The sequence below is a fragment of the Otolemur garnettii genome, unplaced genomic scaffold (genome assembly GCF_000181295.1).
Source record: "Otolemur garnettii isolate 467f Iridium unplaced genomic scaffold, OtoGar3 scaffold00038, whole genome shotgun sequence".
In the NCBI taxonomy this organism is placed as follows: Eukaryota; Metazoa; Chordata; class Mammalia; order Primates; family Galagidae; genus Otolemur; species Otolemur garnettii.
The window spans coordinates 12,324,182-12,333,141 of record NW_003852433.1 but is presented as its reverse complement, the minus strand read 5'-3'; positions in this window follow the sequence as shown (position 1 = coordinate 12,333,141).

Sequence of the window (8,960 nt, the reverse complement as noted above, 5' to 3'; positions counted from 1 at the left end):
ACAGAGTTTCACTACATCACCCTTGGTAGAGTGCTATGACATCATAGCTCACAGCAACCTCCAATTCTTGGACTTAAGTGATTCTCTTGCCTCAGCCTCCCAAGTAGCTGGGACTATAGGTGCCCACCACAATACCTGGCTGTTTGTTGTTGTGGTGGTTGTTGTCATTGTTGTTTGGCAGGCCTGGGCTGGGTTCAGACCCACCAGCTCCGGTGCACACGGCCAGTGCCCTAACCACTAGATATGGGCGCCAAGCCACAAAGTCAGGTTTTGAACTCTGAGCTATCTGATTCTACTCTCAGACCACTCTGCTCCACAGCCCAACTCATTGGTGTCCAAACTGTCTCCAGCTTTAAAGACTGCACAGTTCTTGGGTATATGCCCATGCTTTGCCCTGCTTTCTGAATATCCTCTTTGCTTTTCTTCTTGAAAATCCTCTTGCAAATGTTACTTTTCCACAGGCCAGTCTCTGGCAACCCAGGCTCAGAGCTCAGGGGACAGCCAGGCCAAAGAAGTCAAGTTTCACTGGCCATAAATCCTCTGTCCCTGACATGCTCCTTAATGGCTTATCTTTGGAAAACATGACCCAGGATAAGCCAGGGGGATGGCAGGCCAAGTCATAAAGCCAGCAGCCAGGGGACACGGGGTGTCCAGGGTTACGTTCCCAACATCTGACTGGGTGATGTTAGCAGCCAGTCCACTCGCCCACCCCCTGCAAAATGGCCTGGCTCAGAGAGATGTCACAGGACATCACCAGAGGCCTCTCATCTGTCCCCAAGACATCCATTCTTGCCAGATCCCTTCTCAGCCATTACCCTATGGTTGTCCTTCACCCCTTGATTTGTTTCAGATGTGTGAATATGATATGAAAGCTCCGATTTCAAAGCTTCTGTGGGCCGGGTCTTGGGCCTCTTGGGCCTTGGGTTTTGCACTCAGTGGCCTTTCCCATGGACAGATGGCTCCATCAGACGTCACCACGGTGCACCCTCTTCCCAAAGGCCTTCATCTTTCTGACAGAAAGGACACCAGAAGCCCCTCGCCCCAGACTGAGGCAAGTGGAAGAAAGCTGGGGAAAAGATTAAACTCTTGCTAACCCAGGAGTGCACAATCAGAAAGCTCAAATGACTACATGTCAGGATGGGAGTGCAGGGGGAAGGGGAGTGCCCAGTAACCTGTAATCACTGGAGGCTATTTTCCAAGAGCCATACCTGAGCCAGGACTCCTGAAACCCAGCGCGGACATCAGTATCACGTGAGGAAAGTTTTTTAAAATACTGTTGCTTAAACCAACCCTTGGAGACTTGGATTTAATAGGCCAGAAGTTGAACTGGGATGTTGGTAGTTGTTAATGTGCTTTGTTCTCTGTTTAAGTTCCTTAGGTGGTGCTATTAATCTTCTATTGCTATATAAAAAAGGGTTCCACAAACTTAGGGGCTTAAAATAATACACACTTATTGTGCTATAGTATCTGTGGGTCAGGGACAACCTAGCTGGAGCCTCTGCTTCAGCATCTCATGAGGTTGACATCATGATGACATGCAGGACTGGGGTCTCATCTGAAGGCTCGACTGTGGATGGATTCATTTCCAAGCTCCTCAGGTTGTGGATGGAACTTAGTTTCTTACAAATTATAGGATCAAGGGCCTCAGTTCCTTGCTAGATGTCAGCTAGAGGTTGTCCTCAGTTCTTTGAGGGGGCTTCCTCAACATGGCAACTTGCTTCAGCAAAGCCAGCAAGGGACAGAGACTGCTAGCAGAATAGAAGCTATTTTATTATCTTCTATACCATAATCTTATGCAAAATAATCACAGAAGAGACATTCCACCCACTTTTCTGTATGCTCTTGGCTAGAGAAAGCCACATGTCCAGCCCATGCTCAAAGGGAGGGGACTATACCCACAGTGTAAATACCCAGAGACAACATCCCTGGAAACTGTCTTAGGGTCTGTCTGCCACACAGAAACTAATATGCAGCCAGATTTAAGAACTATTAATCTTGGGGCAGTGGTTCTCAAATCCCTCAGATCAAACTTGTACTTCTCATGCTTTAAAAAGCATATAAATCCCCTGGGAATCTTGCTAAAATGCAGATTCTGGCTGGCACCTGAGACTCTGCATTTCTCATCCCCTCGTGATGCCAATACTCTGGTCCTCAGATGACACCTTGAGTAGTGAGGACCTAGGGAATGTCATAGGGCCAAACAGATTCTTTAAGGTTCAAGTCTCACTGCCTCTTTAGCACCATTAGGGTTAGCATCGCATCCCTGAATGTTGCAAAGCATGAAGCTCATTTTATCAGGACATGGTATTAACCAAACCTCACATTCAGTAAAGCATCACTGAGCACATTTCCTACTTCCAGTCAACTGAGGTAGTCATAAAACCTTAATAATTTGTTTCTGAGATATCTATGTATCAAATGGGTTAATATATGGTATATATATTTGCAACCTCAATGATGCTAAAGAAATGTGATATTACTATAAATTATAGGTTCTAACGAAGATTAGGTTTAAAAATAAAGTGAACAGGCTTGGTGCCTGTGGCTCAAGTGGCTAAGGCACCAGCCACATACACCTAAGTTGGCGGGTTCAAATCCAGCCAGGGCCTGCAAACAACAATGATGGTTGGGCCCGCCAAACAACAATGACGGCTGCAACCAAAATATAGCTGGGTGCTATGGTGGGCACCTGTGGTCCCAGCTACTTGGGAGGCTGAGGCAGGAGACTCGCTTGAGCCCAGGAGTTGCTGTGAGCTGTGATGCCATAGCACTCTACCCAGGGTGACAGCTTGAGGCTTGAGGCTCTGTCTCAAAAAATAATAATAAATAAATAAATAAAGGGAACAAACATCCAGTTTCCATTATAAGCCCTTTCGATTAAAAATTTAAAGTGCCACATCTCCTTGATTCTTAAAACAAACAAACAAAAAGTCTGAAAACCAAATGTCTTAAAATTGATGCATATATTTAATAAAGTGTTTTTATATTCCCCTAAAACATCATCAATAATTTGGTGCACATTATTATTGCAATAATCTTTTAAGTGACTTCCCCTTTCCACACCTTCACCTCATAGTTTACTCTCCACAGAGCTAGTAAGTCAGCCTCATAAAATGTGAGTCAGTTGGAGATCACTTAGGGATCTAAAAATAGACCTGCCATTCAATCTTTCAATTCCTCTACTAGGTGTATATATCCAGAAGACCAAAAATCACTTTATAACAAAGATATGGGCACCAGAATGTTTCCTGCAGCCCAATTCATAATTGCTAAGTCATGGAAGAATCCCAAGTGCCCATCAACCCATGAATAGATTAATAAATTGTGGTATATGTATACCATGGAATATTATGCAGCCTTAAAAAAGATGGAAACTTTATCTCTTTTATGTTTACATGGATGGAGCTGGAACATATTCCTCTTAGCAAATTATCTCAAGAGTGGGAGAAAAGGTATTCAATGTACTCATCCCTACTATGAAACCAATTTATAAACACCCACACTTCCATATGAAAGCTATAACCCAATCATAGCCCAAGATGAAGGGGAAAGAGGAGGGGGAGGGAAGGGGGAGGGAAGGAGGGTAATTGGTGGAACCATACTTATGGTGCATTTTACAAGAGTACCTGTTAAATCTACTAAGTGTAGAATATAAATGTCTTAACACAATAACTAAGAAAATGCAGTGTAGGCGATGTTAACCAGTTTGATGAAAGTATTTCAAATTGTATATAAAACCAGCACATTGTACCCCATAATTGCATTAATGTATACAGCTATGATTTAATTTTTAAAAAATGTGAGTCAGATCAGATTCCTCCTTCATACAAAACTTACCCATAGCTCTTGTCTCACTCAGAGTTGAATCCTTAGCATGGTCTACCATGTTTCCCAAAAAATAAGACACTGTCTTATATTTATTTTTTCTCAAGAAGACACACTAGGGCTTATTTTCAGGGGATGTCTTAACATCTCCATGCTGAAATGCATGCCAAGGCTACACATATACGCTGCATAGCCACGCCCATCACTAGGTCTTATTATCTGGGTAGGGCTTATATTTAACAAATGCATAGAAATCCTACTAGGGCTTACCTTTTGGGTAGGTCTTATTTTCAGGGAAACATGGTACATGACTGGACCCTCATGGCTTCTCTGACCTCATCTTCCTACTATTCACTCTGCTTCACCCACATGGGCCTCCTCACTGTTCTCTGAATGTGTCACACATGTCCCAGGGTCTTTGTACATTCTGTTTCCTTTTTCCCTTGCTCCAGTATTTGCATGTCTTACACCCCAACATCCTACATGTCTCTGCTGAAATGTCACTTTATCAGAGAAGGCTTCCATAACTGACCTCTTGAGAAACTCAGTCTACTCTGCCCCCAATCCTGCTTTAAGTGATGTTGAAATGCTTACCCTTTGCCTCTTGTCTGACTCCCTGAATCAGAAGGTATTATCCCCAAGAAGACTGGCAGACTTTGTCTACCTTATTCACTGTTATATCCCCAACACGTACTTAGCACCTGGGCCATAGTTGGCATTCAAATATTTTTGAAGGAATGATGCACTGATGGTGTCCTGAAATTAAGAGCCTATGATCTTTTATTTATAAAGACTTTCATAAAGTGGTTCAGTAAAAATTACCATCAACCCAATTTACAAATAAGGGACCTGAGGGCCAGAAGGATCAGGTAATTCTCCCAGGTACCAAGCTAGTAAGTAGCAAAGCTGGTTTTTTAGTCCTTGCAGCTTGAAAACCCTCAGGCCTTCCCATGCACCATCTAAAGCCAGATGTGACATCAGACGGGACAGGTGAGTCACAGCTAGTGATCGAAACTGTAGCCGAGAGCAAAGAGGGTTTGCAGACCCTGGGCCCTGGCTCCCTGGGCAACAGTTTGGCTCCCAGAGATGGAATGTCAAATACCCATACTAGCACCCTGGGTGCAGCCCAGTGCTGTTGCCGCTTAAGATGCTCCAGGCCGCAACCCAGAGAAAGTAGGAACTCTCCATAACCTTGGACAGAGAACTTCTCTGAGTGTGTCAGACCCAGAATAGAGACAAATAGTTCCTAAATGATGTTAGGAAGGTTATTCTAAACCGATTTTGACTTTATTACCATACATAGTCCAAAACAAGAAAACTGTACATTGCCTTCCAAAATCTCTTAACTCAGTTCCTGTCAAGACACACAGTGGCACCCACAAGGGTTTATAAGAAGGTGGTACAGAGCTGGGTTCAAGTCCTGTCTCCGACACTTACCAGCTATGTGAGCTTAGGTGACCTTCTTGGCTCCTCTGTACCTTATCCATAATGGAGATTGTTCTAGACCAACAAGAATATTGGGAGGATTAAATGACACGGTCTGTGTAAAGTAGTTGGCACATGCTGAGCGCTCCATAAATATTAAAGCTTAATTTTTTAAACCCATGGGGTGTGTTGTCCTTTATTTAGAATAAACAAGTCTTGTGTGAGCACCAGGTCTGCTACCAAAATCATCTCCTTCCATGCTCTCGGCCACTCGCATAGCCCAGCTTCAAGAAGAGCTTTCTGTCCCAAAGCATATCCTCCATGGGGAAGGAATCACGTCACCTGAACATGCAATCAACATGCAAAATGCATTAACGAGATATTTGATGTGTGGTCTCATTTGTAAGTCTTTGAAATTTGTCATGTTTCGCACCCACAGCATGTGTCCACGTGGATTCCCCACACCCCTGGTGCCTCACAGTCACACATGGGTGGTGGCTCTCACACCAGTGCTGGGTGGCATGTCCTGGATGCAAACTCTCCTAAGTGACTGTCATCTGAGGTCAGGATGCTTCTCCCTCCAACAAGTCCTTCTATCCATCTGGAAAGCTCCTGTTTGTCCACAATCAGCTGACTGTTCTCTGGAACTTTGGAGAACCCCACCTTTCCTGGAACCCAGCAACCACTCCCCAGTGAGAACAGGGAGAGCGTGAGGTTCTGCCCACACCTCCAGGGTCGCCCCCAGCCAATCTGCCTCACGCTGCATCATGTGCCCTTTCAAGCGTGGGTCCTCTCCCTACGGCTCAACACAGAGTGAGGAACGCTAACCCACAAAGCCAGCCTCGGGGTAGAAGCACTTAACCTTGCCCAGCGGCATGGTGGGGACTGCAGCGAACCAGGCGCCCCACCTGCCCCATCTGGATAGTCTGCCCAATTCACCTTCCATCGTGGCTTCCAATCAAGACACGAGTCTCCTGTGACTAGGTCTGACTCCACTTTTTCAAGTTGAGAAATCAGGATTGTTCCATGAAATTTCCTGATATTTAGTGCTGCTGCAAAAGATTTTATTTTAACAGATGTTACTTTTCAGAGAAGTTTGTGGTCCACAAAACTGAAAAGAAGCTACAGACATTTTCCATGTACTTCCTCCCTCCTCCCCCCCTTGCCACGCACGCACACAAGTGTACAGCCTCCACTGTTACCATCCTTCATCAGAGGGAGGTGAGGCTCATGGAAACCAGGTTGACACATCAATATCACCACGGTTCACAGTGGAGTTCACTGTTGGTGCTGCACATTCTATGGGTTTGGACAGGTATATAATGACCTATATCCACCATGATAGTATCATTCTGACTATTCCCACTGCCCTGAACATCTCTAGGTTCTGCCAGTTCATCTTTCTCCCCGCTAGCCCCTGACAACCACTGATACTTTATTGCCTCCCTAGTTTTACCTTCTCCAGAGTCTCGTGGAGTTGGAATTACACAGTGTGTGGCCTTCTCAGGGTGGCTTCTTTCACTTGCTAATATGGATTTAAGTTTCCTCCATGTCTTGCTTTTCATGGCTTGTTAGCTCATTGCTTTCTTGCACTAAATAATATTTCATTGTCTGGCTGTACCAGTTTATTTATCCACCTGCCTACTGAAGGACATCTCGGTTGCTTCCCAGATTTGGCAATCTTAAATAAAGCTACTCTAAACATCCATGTGCAAGTCTTTGTGTGGACATAAGTTCTCAAGTCCTTTGGGTAAATATCAAAGAGCACAATGGCTGGAATGTTCGGTAAAAGCATGTTTAATTTGGTAAGGAACGGCCAAAACTGTCTTCCGAAGAGGCCGTACCATTTCACACTCCCACCAGCAATGGATGAGAGTTCCTGTGGCTCCACATCCTCCTCAGCATCTGGTGTTGTCAGGGTTCTAAACGTCGGCCATTCTAATACGTGTGTAGTGGCATCTCGTTGTTTTTCAATAGATTTTGTTAAGCTGTTCCTGTGTTTCTGTGAGTTCCCCCAATAGGAGAAAAAGACTCCTGCCTTTAATCAGCATATCTGCTCTGAAATAGGAAAGTAGACAATGTTCTGCAGAGCGGATCTCCAAAGTGGGGTGCGCCAGCTCCAGTTATATGTGAGATGATCCCCTGGGAAGCAGGACAACAGGAACACTTGGATGTGGGATTTGAAGTTTGCGGTGTTTAAGCTCTGGTTTTCTGCATGCTGTATATTTACAGTATGGCAAATACAATGGTGCCATAGGTCACCCCAATGTCAGGTTTGACCATGGCAGATGTTTATGCATGAGCTGAGGCTCTTTTGATACCCACTCATCACAGATTCACTGGACTTTCTGCTTCATTCCCCAGGGCTCCAGCTAACTTCTGGAGAGCTCGCCCACCCTGTACAGCCTGAAAGTGCAACAGTGTGGATGGTCCCAGGAGGCAAGTGTCCACCTATGGGAGGAAGAACCAGGCAGATGAGCGTCCCAGCTTCCCATTCTCTGGACAGAGAACTTAGGAGACAAAAATCAAGGTCAGCGTCCACACTTAAATCAATTCACTAACGCTGTCGATTGACTTAGCTTCTGTCCCCGTAGCTCCCTCCCTCTTGCTCCCTGAGACGACCTCCACACAAACCATCTGTACCCAAACTGTTGTCCTAGGCTCTGCTTTTAGAAGGTGAGCTAAGACAATATGTAATATACTACTACAGGCATTCATGGATATAGTTAAACATAAATATATTTATAAGCTTTGGTAATACATGTGTAAAAGCAATTTTACCAAATACGATCTACAATCAAAAACGTACACACACACATATGTGCGTTTGATATGTGGAGATTACTCTGACATGCACACACAAGGGAAGGATGTTGCTGTTATCATTTATGGTTGTGCTATACTTTTTTATAATAGCACCCATGTAGCCCTACCTGTGAATGAACATTTTTAGAGGATGCAGATTTGGGCTTTTTTTGATAATAGACTTTATTTTGTAGGGCTGGTTTGGGTTTATAACAAATTGCACAGAAAGTGCAGAGTGCGTCCACTTATCCCCATCTCCCCTCCCCCTGGTGTAGACCCTTATTATTAACACCTTGCCTCAGTGGGATGCATTTGTTATATTTGATGAATTAACACCGATACGTTATTATAACTAAAGCTCACAGTGTACACTAGGTCTCACTCTTTGCGTGGTACAGTTCTGTGAGCTTTGACAAATGGATAGTGACAGGTATGCACCATGACAGTGACACACAGGAGAACTTCACAGCGCCAAACTCCTCCCCAACACACACTCCCTTACTCTACCTATTCATCCTTCTCTCCCTCCTCTGACCCTCTGGCAACCATTTATTTTCTTGTTGTCTTTTTCTGAATGTCACGTAGTTGGACTCAAGTCATGTAGAGCCTTTTCAGTTTGCTTTCTTTCACTCAGGAATATGTATTTCAAGTCTCATCACGTGCTAGCTCATTTCTCTTTATCACTGACAATGCTCCACTGTATGGAGGGGCCACTGCTTGCCTACTCATGCACCTGTGAAGGGCATTTGGTTGTGCTGCCATTTTTCCTTATAGTTTTGTTATCTTAGTCTTTCCAGGCTGCTATAACAAAATTACCATACCTGGCTATCTTAAACAACAGACATTTATTTCTCATCTCATAGCTTGGGAGGCTGAGAAGTCAAAGGTCAAGGTGCCTTCCAGAT